Genomic DNA, 14,983 nt, shown 5'->3' on the forward strand with positions numbered 1-14,983 from the left:
AGAGTGCGTACTAGTAAATTATCGTAATTACTCGGGAGTAGATTTATGGTAGTAAGAGTGCTCATGATCGATAGAGACGATTAGGCAAATCTATATGAAACATAACAGGAGGAGTCCATCAATAGGGAAATCACAACCTTAGATCCTTCTCTTAATTGTTTACAACTCAATCATAGTTAGCTCTTAGTTTACTTAACTTCATTCAGTTATAGTTAGTAAAAATATCACCAATTGTTATTCCAAATATCTGGGAAGTTGATTACGAAGAATTTAGTGAGTCTAACCAAAGTAATTGGTAGGTTAATGGGATTCGACTCTAGGCTAAATACTCAGATTATATTTGCAACGACCGCTTGTCCGTTTTAGAAGGTATAGTTGGGCGTGACCAAATTTTGGCGCAGTTGCCGGGGAATTAACGGTGTTTACATACACCATCTGCACCCATCTCGAGTGACCTCGAATCACGAGACTATGTTGTCCCGAATCCCGCGAACCACTTCATACCTTCCTTGCGCGCATATTCGCACCCTCAACTGATATGCCCATTCTGCTAATACTTCTACGAATCCGAAGTCCTTTCTCATCTTTCTCTCAAGTGCTATACTGCAAGTCAAAACATCATAGAACATTCTGAGCCTCCACTCATAAGCTGCTGCAAGCTTGATTCTTAACTGTACTAATAGGCTCGAAATCATTAGGCACCATACTTTACCTCTTTTGAATCCATTAGGACCGTTACTGAGAGCCACCCGCTCTGACTTGGTCCCGAATATAATCAACCCCATAAATCTTATAACACATGAATACCCTCTCGACGAGGCACCCGGCGGAATTACTTCCTTTGAAACCTGCATTTATACAAGGCATAAATCCTGAATCTTTCCCCAAGTCTGAACATGAGCCAATAAGGCCAACCATAGCATGCATTTCGACAATTCATTAGCTCAAGTTACCACTTATGTTCCTTTCCCGTAGCTGAAATAACCCATCAATATGCTAATCACCCGAAACCTCGCAAGTAATTAACCATGCAACCCCATCATAGGCGGTGGGACTCTCCCACTTAGCTCGAAGCCACTATTACCCAACTCTGGAACTTACCAGGATTCTTAATCTCCCATTGACCTAATCCTTACGCAATCCACTGCCAACATGCTCGACATTTCACTGTAGAAACCCCCCTTTTCATACTCAAAATCATCAACAACATTTCGCACGACCGATCCCTTCGCTGTATAACCAATAGAATGCTTCGCAGAAGCTTGCCAACCACCCGATCGCTATCCTGCTCACAGGGATGAACTACCCATAGAAATTACTCCCCACATCTTCCAGCGCTACTACACGGGGTACAATCATTACAATATCAACACCCCATCCTGAGTCTGAGCTCACTTTCCCGCTGCACAGGTCCATTTGCCCCTCGTGGACATCATTTAAATGCGCGGCAACGTCCTTCCAATTCAAAGCTATGCTGCATCTTTCTTCATTTAAGCGGCTCCTTTCGGTTATATTAAATATCCTGCCGCACAAGAACCCCTACTTCAAATTAGATCCGTAGGCTTCAATTGCTAGCCACTATAATCCCCAAATCACTCCAGACTTTCCTTAAGGTGCGTAACCACCCTACCACCAAGCCCATATGCAACATCCGCCGCTCTCCCACTTTGGGCAAACTCATTTCTTTAATCAGCTACCTGACCTTTGCTTCATACACCTGGCCTTTTTAGAAGTTTAAAACTCCGCCTGACACTTCCCGCACGTATTTCTCATCTTTTGCTGCTCGGTTGTTGCCTTAATAAAATCTATCTTCATAGCAATTGAGTCCACAAATCTCTACTAACTTTAAACCTTTCCAAAGGTCATCTTTCTTGAACCGCCAACATTAGGAATACTGATTCAATCCTGAACCTCCGCACCCTGCGATATCTGACAGTTGCATCTCCGATACTATTTCACAATCTCTTGCCCCAAAGGCGAATTGTAGAAGATTACAACACCGACACACTTAATACGTTCAATTAGGACAATGACACCCCCCATCATAGGAGAAAACTCCACCACGCTTGCAAATACCAAGTCTCATTACTTCCACCAGCCCACATCTGGCAATCCTTAGTCCGCTTGCCTTTCCCCTGCCGGGAGAAAAATACTGAATCCCTTGATTAAGCACTGAGTAAACCTCCCTTCAGGTCATTCACTGCCCCGACACGTGGGCAACATCCTACCATCATATCACTACTGCGGAACAATCATTCATAGGCATCATGGCAACTTGTGCCTAGCCCTAAAGCCCTCAGAAGAATCGTTACTGAGCTGAAACATTAAAATATCCTTCCATAAGGCGACGATAATAATCCAATCAACTATACCGGGAGAAACACCACGCACCACATCCGTGGTACCATTATGACTCTGCAATTCTCGATTTGTAACAAGTGCTTTGTGTCGCGTAAGATTGAGTAGGAATGAATTAAAGGCATATGCCTCCAGGGATGAAATCGCACGATAAGGAATCAAGAAGGGAAGCACTCCTAACAGTCCTTCAGCCTCCCGAGGATAAGTACAGACGTCTGCGTACCGATCCGCAAGACTCTACTAGACTTGCTCATGACTCGCGAGACCCTAGGAACCTAGTGCTCTGATACCATGTTGTCACGACCCAAAAATCCCTTAAGGGTCGTGATGGTGTCGGACACCGCTGTCAGGCAATCCAACCAAATACTTAATTAAACTCCAATTTTAACAATTTTGAAAACCAAGATTTTTCCTTTAAATTTCATAAGTAAAAAGATAACTGCTTCAATTCAAATTAAATACTAGCAATCAATACAAAAATATTTAAAAATCATCCGAGAACTCGGTGTCACAAGTGCATGAGCATCTACTGATAAGGAAATAAAATACAATACCACATCCGTCCGGAATACAGTGGACAGAAAGAAAATACAATTTACTGGAAGGGACTTTACTAGCTGCGGGCCGCCTCGAATAATGCAACTCACCTAGTCCCCGAATCATCCGTGCCGCTAGGCCTAGTGGCTACTAGAGATAAATATACCTGTGCAACAAAAATGCACTTAAGTGTGGTATGAGTACGTAAACAACGTGTACTCAATGAGTATCCCGTCTAATCTCGAAGAAGTAGAGACGAGATGGTCAACTTCGACACTTACTAGAGGTCAATCGACAATATACTAAAAATGTGAGGAAATCATGGATTTATATAGCAGTCCTAATTCACGAAACCTGAAAACAGGTGAACACCTTCAACAAATAATCAAGGATTTTCAAGGTTTACTTTTCATTATCTTATCAATTTAACTCAAGCCACGAAGGGCAATTTCACAGTTAAAAATTCTCAAGCGACAATATATCATGCGCAAATCATGCCGAGGTCGATGGCCCGCTCCAACAGAAATGTAAACTGTGCACCGCCGAGGGTCGAACGGCTCGAACCATAGATGCATCTATTACCCCGCTCGCGAACTATCCATGCGACGCGGTCAACATAAAATAAACAATCACCCTGCTCGCGAATCAATCATGTGACGCAGGTTCGCATAAAAATACATGCTCAAATAGCCAATTAAGGATTTATCAGGGAGCATTTGTCCAATTAAAAGCCAGTCCTCTTTTTAACAATTTAAGAGATTAAAGTTTAATCCTTTTTGAAATTCATTTACTAATGCAATGCGATCTAAACAATCCAAGCAATCAATGAGCTTACAATTAATCCAAGTATAGCATGTTTTTGGGTCCTAACTACCCGAACAATAGCATAATAGTAGCTACGCACGGACACTTGTCACCTCGTGTGTACGTAGCCCCCGCAAATAGGAGCACATAATCAATTATTTCACCTATGGGGACAATTCCCTCTTACAAGGTTAGAAAGGAGACTCACCTCACTCCGAAGATCCATAACCGGCATTCCACGCCCCTCCGAAGACTCTAATTGATGCACCACGCTCCAAAACTAGCTAACGATTACGCAAATCCATTAATATATATTCTCAAATATTCGTTACAATCTAATTTATAGCAATTCCTAACTCCGATCGAAAAGTTGACCAAAACGCCCTCGGGCCCAGATGCCCGAAGATAAAGATTACCCATGACCTTAGGAACTCAAATATATAATTTTCACTAAATTCCATACTCAAAATCGCGGTTAAATTCCAAGAGTATAATTTCTAGGTCTTCCTACCAAAACCCCCAAATTTCAACAAATTTCATGCTCAAATCCTTACATAATTGATGTATTTAACTTAAAATGGATGGGGATATATTACCTTGATGTCGATGACGGAAATCCCTCTCTTGAAGCTCCCAAATATCGCCCAATCCATGAAAAATATGAGAGAAATGAACTCAACCCCGATTTTAAACAACTGTTCTGCCCCAGCTATTTTCGCTTCTGCGGAAATATTTCCACTTTCGCGGTCCCGCTTTTGCGGACAAAAGCTGCTTCTGCGACACTGGGCTCCAGCCCAATTTCGCTTCTGCGACGTGCCTCCCGCAGATGTGGTCCCGCTTCTGCGGAACTTTAACCGTATCTGCGGTCCTCTCCAAGATGCCCTCTTCCGCTTCTGCGATCAGCTTCCCGCACATGCGGTCCCGCTTCTGCGGAACCTTGACCGCATCTGCGGTCCTCGAGCCTTTGACCAAAATCCGCTTCTGCGGAGAATTGACCGCATCTGCCGTCCCGCTTCTGCGGTCCTAGAACCGTAGATGCGGTTATGACAGAAGCAGCAAACTTCAGCCTTCCAAAAATCCCATTTCCGATCCGTTAACCACCCGGAATCCACCCGAGGCCCCCAGGGACCCCAACCACACATACTAACCAATCCCAAAACACATTAAGGACTCGCTCGAGGCCTCAAATCACATCAACCAATGCTAAAATCAAGAATCGACCTCCAATCCAAACTCAATGAACTTCAAAAATTCAAACTTCTATTTCCGATGTTTAGACCTATCAAATCACGTCCGATTGACCTCAAATTTTGCGTACAAGTCATATTCGACATTACGGACCTACGCCAACTTTCGGAATTGGATTCCGACCCTGATATCAAAAGGTCCACCTCCGGTCAAATTTCTCAAAAACCTTCAAATTTCTATCTTTAGCCAAATGGTTCCAAAATGACCCACGGACCTCCGAATTCACTTCCGATCGCGCCCCCAACTCCAGAATCACCATACGGAGCTATTCACAGTCTCGGAATCCCAAACGGACATTGATAACACTGAAATGCACTCCAAACCCAACTTATAAAATTTCTTCTAAAATGCTAACTTTCGCAATAGGCGCCAAAATGCTCCCGGGTTATCCGAAACCCGAACCGGGCATACGCCCAAGTCCGAAATCATCATACAAACCTACTAGAACCTTCAGATCCTGATTCCGAGGTCGTTTACTCAAAAATCCAATCTTAGTTCATTCTTTCAACTTTAAGCTTCCGAAATAAGAATTCTCCTGCCAATTCAACTCAAGTCTTCCCAAAATTCAATTGCGACCACGCGCACAAGTCATAATGCCCGAAATGGAGCTGCTCATGGCCTCAGGCTACTGAACGGAGCGCTAGAACTCAAAACGACCGGTCGGGTCGTTACATGCATGACCAAGTTTCCTATGCCATAACCAGGGATCATGAGATATTGAAGTTAAATAAATATGACCATCAATATTTTCAAAGCCATCAAGAATGTAAACATTTCCATACCTTTTACCTGGGAGGATTGTTTTACTTGTCTCATCTTCAATAGCACAACCTGTTTTCTTAAACTTTACCTCATATCCTGAGTCGCATAGCTGACTTATGCTCAGAAGGTTGTAGTTAAGCCCATCAACTAGATAAACCTCAATGATATCACAGTTGTTATTGAAGGAGATTGTTCTGGTACCGATTATTTTTCCTTTTGAATCATCGCCAAACTTAACGCTTCCTCCGTCTATTTTTGTAACTTCTTTGAATAGGTTTTTATCACCTCTCATGCGGCTGGAACACGCACTGTCTAAGTACCATTTTCCTTTGCGATTTCTTCGGTGGTGTTCCTGCAAAACGTAGTGGTCACTTTCTTTTAGGTACCCAAGCTTGCTTGGGTCCTGGTTGGTTAGTGTTACTAGGTTCAAGATCATTTTTGGGTTTCCAAATCCATCCTAAAATATTAGACTTACGAAAGCGACAATAAAAATATTTATGTCCACTTTTATTGCAGTAGTGATACGTAATTCCTGAACCATTTTTGGGTCTTTCAATTGTGTTACTACTAGTGGACTCAGTTCTGGCTGGTCCTTTTCTAGTTGACTTGTAAGTCGTCTGGTTTGACCTGATAGAACTGTGACTAGTGGATTTGTGATGCCATTGAGTTGCATTTGTAATTCCTCAAACTCTTCTTGAAGTACTTCTTTTTCGATTTCACATACTTCATGTTTGAGCATCCAGTCTTTTACTTGTTTGTTGAGTCTCTTTAGTTCATCCATCATTTTTTGAGACTCTTTCAAAGTGAGATCAAGAATATCCTGCAATTCATTACATCTTTCACAATTATAAAACCTTACCTCGCTTGTTTCACCTCGAGCCATGAAGCAGTTTTCATTGTTATCTTTGCATTCATCATCTGAAATATCCTTGTCTGTCCAGCATCCTGAAAGTTTGTTCATATCATTTTCCAGAATTGTAATGAAGCAAAGATTTGCTACTTCTTCGTATTATGAACTGTCTTCATCACTCCAGCTTCCAAATGATTTGTTTTTGTTGAAACCTCTGGAGATTTTTCTTTTTAGATCTGGACATTCAGCTTGAATATGCCTAAATCTTGCCTGATTCGCCTAGGTGGAATCCTTCCTCTTCTCGTGTTTCTGAATCTTCTCATTAAGCCATCCATGTTTCTTGACATCATAGCAATTTCTTCTTGAAAAGCTTCAGGATCATCATTGATATCATTCTCAATTATCTCAGTTGTGGTCTTGAATGCGACTGTTTTCTTCTTTTCTTCTTGGTTTGTTTTCTTGAGATGCGTCTTTTCGAAGGCTATGATTTCTCCACAAAGTTCATCATAAGATAATTTATTAAGATCCTGTGATTCAAGTGTGACTACTTTAGTTTGGCAAGTGGTTGGTAAACTTCTGAGAATCTTTCTAACTTGATCACCACTTGAGTATGGTTTGCCGGAAGCTTTTAGGTCGCTAATGATTTTACTGAATCTGGCAAACATTTCCTCAATGGATTCTCCTTCTTTCATCTGAAAGAGTTCATAATCGTGAACCAACATGTTGATATGTGTTTCCTTCACTTTCCTGGTTCCTTCGTATGTAACTTCAAGCTTATCCCACATTTCTTTGGTTGTATCAAAGTTGGAGATTTTTTCACATTCTTCACCACTTATAGCATTGTAGAGCAAATTTCTTGCCTTGTTGTTGACTTGCACAACAGCCATTTGCTCATCTGTATATGAGTCTATATCTTCAGGATCAGCAAGAGGTTGAACGGCAGCCGACAGAGGATAGTTTACCTTTTTGTTGACTTTCCACACATTAACATCATATGCCTTTGCATATATTTCCATACGTACTTTCCAATGGGAGAAGTGTTATCCATTGAAGTATAGTGGCCTTACTTGGGAAGTACCTTCTTGAAAAAATGCTCCTATGATAACTTGATTAGCCATGATCTTTTCTCACAAGTTGCTAAGAAAAAAGAAAAATGTGAGCCAAGCTTTGATACCAATTGAAAGTACAAGAGGGGGGTGAATTGTTCGTTTTTAAACTTAATAGCTAGCAGTTGACTAGTTTTACGATTAGTCGACTGGATATAAGAACTTGATGTTAGTAAAGACAGAATTTAAGATGCAGAATTTAAATGCAGGAATTAAAGACACCAGAACTTTTATACTGGTTCGGATTCAATATGAATCCTAGTCCAGTCCCCTTGGGTTGCAAGGGAGTTCCTTTCCAGTGAATGAGTTTCTTCGAGAGTACAGAGAATGGTGTGATCTACACAGATCGCTATTTTCACTCGTTTATTTTGATACAATGCCTCACCAATGTTGTTCTCTCTTTCTTCTCTAACTTGTTACGCAGCAGATCTAGTAGAGCTACAATGTTTGTTTGTAGTAGAATAAAGAGAGGGTATTTGGTTCGATCAAACTATATGTTCTAGGGTACAGATACAGGTTTAAATACTTTGAGAGAGGCTTGGTTTCTGGAGAGATTTGCCAACCCAAGAGATTTGATCCTTGGAGAAAAATTGATTCTTTCCAAGAATAAAGTCATACAGCAACGGCTATAATTACGATCCTTGATTGATGTTCCATATATGCTTCGCGAGATCTTGCACCTTCCGGATTTGGATGCGCTCGACTTGTTTGATTCCTTAAGTTCAGGCTTGATTGATTCCGTCTTGGCTTTGATTGATTGCTCTAATCCCGGATTGCTTTTCTTGATTCCTTCCATCTCGTAGCTGTCCATTGATTTCGTGAACTTTGCTAATCTCTGATTGTTTTCCTTAAGTTCCCTGATTGATTGCTTCCATCTCGTAGTTTCTCCTTGATTCCATGATCTTCTCTAATTGATTCCTTCAATCTTTGAATTGCTATCCATGATTTCCTGCACAGATATATTATTTGCATCATTAAAATCAAATCTAACAAACCCGGCCTCAAATCCTCCAGACTGACCCATCATCAGCATACTGAAATCACATCTCACACCTCATCATGCAATCACAAGCCGTCGATGCATAACTGATACCGAGCGCTCATGTGTGCATACGAATGCATGGAGGGAATTCAAAGGCTTACTCTTCAAGCAAAATCGATGTCGCACGTCAAGGAAAGAAAGATGGGAAGTATATCCTAAATGCCCTGTAGCCTCTCGAAGATAGGTATGGACGTCATCATACCGATTCGCAAGACTCTACTAGACACTTGCTCATGACTTGTAGAACCTATGAAGCTAGAGCTCCGATACCAATCTATCACGACCCAAAATCCACTAGTCATGATGGCACCTAACCTAACCCACTAGGTAAGACAACTAATAACTATCTAATTTCAATAATTTTAAAAAGACGATTAAACAAAGGAATTATCTTAATCTTATACATTTTCGAAGTACTGGTAGTACAAATCATGAGCTTCTATGAATAGAGTTTACAAAGCTGATATGAAGTAATTACATCTTCTGTTTGACAATTACATAAATGGAGTTTCATAAATCTAAGGCTACCATGAACAAGAGGCAGTTACAACAAGAACGCAGGCACACCTTCAAATCTAGCAACCATCGAGCACAGCAACAACAACAGCCAACATCTGCACCCAATGTGGAGAAGTGTAGTATCAGTATAACTGACCCCATGTACTGGTAAGTAACAAACCTAACCTTAGGTTGAAAGTAGTGACGAGCTGGAACATAGGTCGGGTCCAACACCAATAACCAACAACAGTTCTTAACAACGTAAAGCGATTAAATAAAGAAGTAACTCAGAGAAAAAAAATGCTCCACCTTCTCATATTTTTCTGAAAATTGTTCCGCCTTTTAAGAATATCAGTGAAAACCCAACACTTTTTACCGAAATCGTTGAAAATACGAGTAAGTTTTAAAGTTGTGAGTTTTCCCAAAAAATCCTTTCAACGGTATATATGATGTTTCATTTTCTCTCCAGATAGCAAGTGTAAAAGAAATTTCGATGCCCATATGTCAATATATGCGAGAAGTCACGAATGACGTGATACGGTACAGTATGAGGAAAATTCATCTCTATGCATGTATGTCATGTGCATGTCGTATGCGATGCGACTCAGTGATAGAACCATATGCATATTTTCAGAGTATCTCCCAGTCAATAAGTTCTCACAGTCACTCATTCCTCACTGTAACTCAGTCCTTCCAATCACTCGGCACTCGCACACAGCACATACCTGCGCTCACTAGGGGTGTGTACAGACTCCAACGGGGCTCCTACAGCCCAAGTGCTATATCAAGCCAATCATGGCATAAATCACTGAAACATGCTGCGGCGTGCAGCCCGATCCCATAAATATCCTCACAATCAGGCCCTCGGCCTCACTCAGTCATCAATCTCTCCAATCTCTCGGGCTCTCAATGTCATGATACTATCCCGACAACAATGATATGATGTATCAATAAATAACAGCAGAGAGTGATATATGATATGCATATGAATGTGTATGACTGAATATATAAAGCAATAAAAACAGATGACCTCAGTGGATCCAAACAGAATAAACATGTAGCCTAGACATGGTGTCTAAGATGAATCACAGCTCAATAGCTCAAGTACGTAGAAATTTCATGATTACGGGTAAGGTCAGGTAACTACACAGTACCACAGAAATAAAGGAGTCACAATTCACACGGTGCACGCCCACATGCCCGTCACCTAGCATGTGCGTCACCTCAACACCAACCACATAGAATGTAAGTTGGGGTTTCATACCCTCAACACTAAGTTTAGAAGACTTACTTACCTCGAACAAGCCAATTCCAATACCGAGCAAGCCAAGCGATGCTCCAAAAATGTCATCACGCGCGTAGCGACCTCCGAATGGCTCAAAACTAACCAAAAGCAACTCAAATACATCAAATAAAACCCATGGAAACAATTCCAAATGTTAAAGATCGAATCCTAAATCAAATCCCAAATTCGGCCAAAACTCACACCTAGGCCCGCACCTCGAAACCCGACGAAACTCACAACATCCTACAACCTATTCAATTACGAGTACAACCATACTAGTTTCACTCATATCTGACTCCGAATCGATGTTCAAAACTCAAGAATTCACATTACGAAACTTTAAGCCAAAACCCCCAATTTCCTCTTTAAAATTCACAATCCAATTACCAAAAATGAAGATACATTTATGAAATATAACCAAAACCGAGTAGAGAACACTTACCCCAATTCATATGGTGAAAATTGCACCAAAAATCATCTCAATCCGAGTCCTGCATCTCAAACTATGAAGAAAGAACCAAAACCTCGATTTTATAGCTTCTACCCAGAACTTTCCGCATTTGTGGACACATCGTCGCATCTGCGACCACCACATCTACGGTAATTGTTACGCTTCTGCGACCACAACTAACCAGCTGGCCCCTCGCACCTGTGGAACAATTTCCGCTTATGGGCACCCGCAGGTACGACTCCTCCTTCGCATCTACGATTACCTCCAGCCAAGCCTGCTATGCTTCTGCGGCCAATCGTCCACATCTGCGACCATTCTTCCGCAGATGCGGAAACACCTAAACCAGAAATCTTCAGCAATGCAACATGAAATAAAAATGATCCAAAACCCGTCTGAAACTCACCTCAGGCCACTGGGGACCCCATTCGAATATACTAACAAGTCCAATAACATAACACGGACCTACTCGAGGCCTCAAATGACATCAAACAATGCTAAAAACATGAATCACACCTCAATTCAAAATCAATGAACTTTGAAACTTCAAACTTTCACAAGCGATGCCGAAACCTATCAAATCACGTCCGATTAACCTCAGATTTTGCACCCAAGTCTCATTTTACATTACAGACTTGCTCCAACTTCTAGAATTAAAATTCGACCACAATATCAAAAAGTCCACTCCTGATCAAACTTTCCAAAATTCCAACTTTCGCCATTTCAAGCCAAATTCTATTACGGACCTCCAAATCACAATCCGAACATGCTCCTAAGTCCGAAATCACCCAACGGAGCTAATGGAACCATCAAAAATCCATTCAGAGGTCAAGTACCTTCCAAATTTAAAGCTTCTATTAGAGAATCATTCTTCTAAATCAATTCCGAATAACATGAAAACCAAAACCGATGATTCACATAAGTCATAATACATCATACGGAGCTACTCATGCCCTCAAACAACCGAGCGAAGTGTAAATGTTCAAAACAACCGGTCGGGTCATTATATCGAAGCAGCAAGGAGGGAATGTCCCCACCACTGAATCTGGCAGAGATTGCACCAGAGTTTGTTGGGAGAATGTGTCGAGCCGTGGAGGGGTTGGAAAAACTTGTTTCTAGGGGAAGTGTCATTGTTCCTACCAATGTCACCGCACCACCGGATCTTGTGGTGATAGTATCTGAGAAACGAAAAAGGGTGGTTGGTGCTAATGAGCCGGATTGTTTGGTTTGCAAGAACCGTCACTTAGGGGAATGTTGGATGACCCTTGAAATATGTTAAGGTTGTGCAAAGAAGGGGCACAAGAAGAACAAATGCCCTAGGTTGGGTACATCAATCCTGGTCTGCCCCATATGCGGGAAGGAACATTTGGCGTCGTTTTGTGAGTATGCTCAGTAGCGTGTTGGGGTGGTAGATCTAGACAATTCCAAAGGCACACACAGCAATCCGGTAGTGGAATTGTTACCCTCGCATTGGAAGCCTGGAGGAAGGGTAAGGGGGATGCTTATGATGTATGCCAAAAGGGTAAATATCAGGTAAGTGGGGAAAGTCAGTTTAGAGGACCTCATCCCCATTGTGTGAAGTGTGGGAAATGTCATCCGGGAGTGTGTCACTATGGTACCAATGTATGCTAGAAGTGTGGTATGAGGGGTCACATTCAAAGAGATTGTCGTTCGTCTCGCAAGAGCATGGGTAGGGGTACGGCACAGCTAACCAGTTCTCCAGCTACTACATCCACAGTGCCTCCACCAGTTCGAGGCACTAGAGCGCCCACAGGGCGTGGAGCAGCTAAGGGTGGTATTCAGAGCTCGGGAGGGCCCAGCAGGTTTTATTCTATGAGGAGGCACCGAAATGCGGAGGCTTCTCCAGGTGTGGTTATAGGTATATTGACTGTCCAATCTCATTATATATATGCTCTTATTGATCTTGATTCCACTTTGTCATGTGTCACTGCTTATGTTGCTATGGAATTTGGGACAGAACCGGAACAACTTTATGAGTCGTTCTATGCATCTACTCTTTGAACGAGGCGTATCATTCGTAAAGACTTTTTATCACAAATTCTCTTATTTACATCTTCTTGTGGGATTAAGCTCTATAATTATTTCCTTGAATTGAGTTATGACCCTAGGCTAGTATTTCCCACTTGCTTCCCGACATTCCCAACAAGGGACTATACCTGATGAATTTCTTACCGATCCTTTTAATTCAATGGATAACATCTGCTCACTTGTGCTTATGCATGCACCGTCGTAAAGTTTCCCTACACGGTATCATATCTAATGTAAAGTAGCCTAGTGTTGAGATCCTTCTTGAGCCACTCTTTTTTCTCTCTCCGGTGTATGTGGCTCCTATGGTTTGAACAGTCACTTTACTCCTTTATGAATATTATCATGAAGCCTTTTCACTATCTAGTAACATGAGAGCATATCTCAACACCTATTATATGTGTGCCTATCAATTGAAAGGGGTCACTTTTCGCAAAAAGGTTTTGGGAAATTTGAGATTATCACAAATTCGTCATGGGAAGATCTTTTTGTTGCACATCTTAGTATGACTTTCATGTCCACTTAGATCATTTCGCAATAAGCAGATCACTTTGTTCCTAGTATTGTAGTTGCCCATGAAGTCCCCTGGAATTTCAGGTTGAGAGTTATTATGGTAGAAACATGCCTAGAACATATCATAAGCATATGTATTTGAAATACAAAGTTTTTCGTACCTCTAGTCCTCTCATATAGGATCAATTATCGGCTAATGGGGGAGAATGTAAGGCCCCATAAAATTTTACCAAGAACTCGAGGTTTGTGGTGCCGAGATAGGCTAATGTGTACGGCCCCATGAATTTCTATTGCTAATTTGAAGCAATTTCGAGCTTAAGAATACAATTAAATTTAGACCCAAACCACATGAGAATTACTGGAGTGGATAAAGTTATTGGGATTCTTGGAGATAATTATTTTATTAATCTTTGAGTGTTGTAATAATGGGGAACTCTTGGATGCTAATTTCAAAGCAATAAGACTAAAGAAAATACATTGAGCTATCTCCCCATAGTGCAGCTATAGCAGAGGAGGGAAGCAGAAGATTTTAGCAAACCAGTGAGCTAAAGCCTTATAGCGCAGGGATAGCACCAGTAGAAAATACTGTACCGGATTTTAGAAAATCAGTGAGTTAAAGCCTTATAGCACAGGGATAGCACCAGTGGAAAAATTTTGTACCTGGGCCTATTAATACCTGAGCGGGGAGAGAGTAAAATAAAAGGATTTCAAGACTAGGGCTTTTCTCTCCATCACTCATCCGGCCAAGGCTTTCAATACACACTTAAGGTGAGTTTTTAAGTGTGTTTTTATGATGATTCCACTTCTCAATCACTAGTTACAACAAGGTTTTGTATTGGATTCCATAGGAATACTTCAAAATCTCAAGAACACCCCAAAAGTTGACTTTCAAGATTTGGTCCACAAGAAGTAATCTTTCACCCTTAAACCTACATGCATGGATTGTTAGTGAATATATGAGTAAGAAATAAGTACTAGCACTTATGAGATGGTGATTGGAAGCCATAAATACTTAAACTAGATTATTGGATGTTGTAGAGCATTTGTAATGAGTTAACTAGTGAAATTTGGTGGATGTGAGTTCATTGATGATTATAATGGTGCTAATAAGGTAGTTAGTGGACAAAGGATGTTATTGTATCTCTTGTTGGTGGGTTTGTTGGATGAAAAAACACCATTACTAGAGGTAATTGAATGCTATGCAGTGTTGGCATTTGTTAAGATGCCAAAATGACCTAAAACCTGGAAATTTTTATTAATATTGGTCCAATTGAATTATGTTGATGTATATTGAAGTTGTAAGAGTAGTGAGAGATTTTAATATCACTAAAGGGCTGAATCAAGGTATGTTGGCTAAATCACTCTCTTAGAATTGAATTCCAAGATGTTCCCGTAAGTCTCGAGTATGGTTGGCTCAAGTTCCTAATTCCTATGATCTGAGTTGTTCCTTATAAAATTTGACTATTTTGAATAAGCCTTGTGCCGA

The sequence above is a fragment of the Nicotiana attenuata genome, chromosome 8 (genome assembly GCF_001879085.1).
Source record: "Nicotiana attenuata strain UT chromosome 8, NIATTr2, whole genome shotgun sequence".
Lineage (NCBI taxonomy): Eukaryota > Viridiplantae > Streptophyta > Magnoliopsida > Solanales > Solanaceae > Nicotiana > Nicotiana attenuata.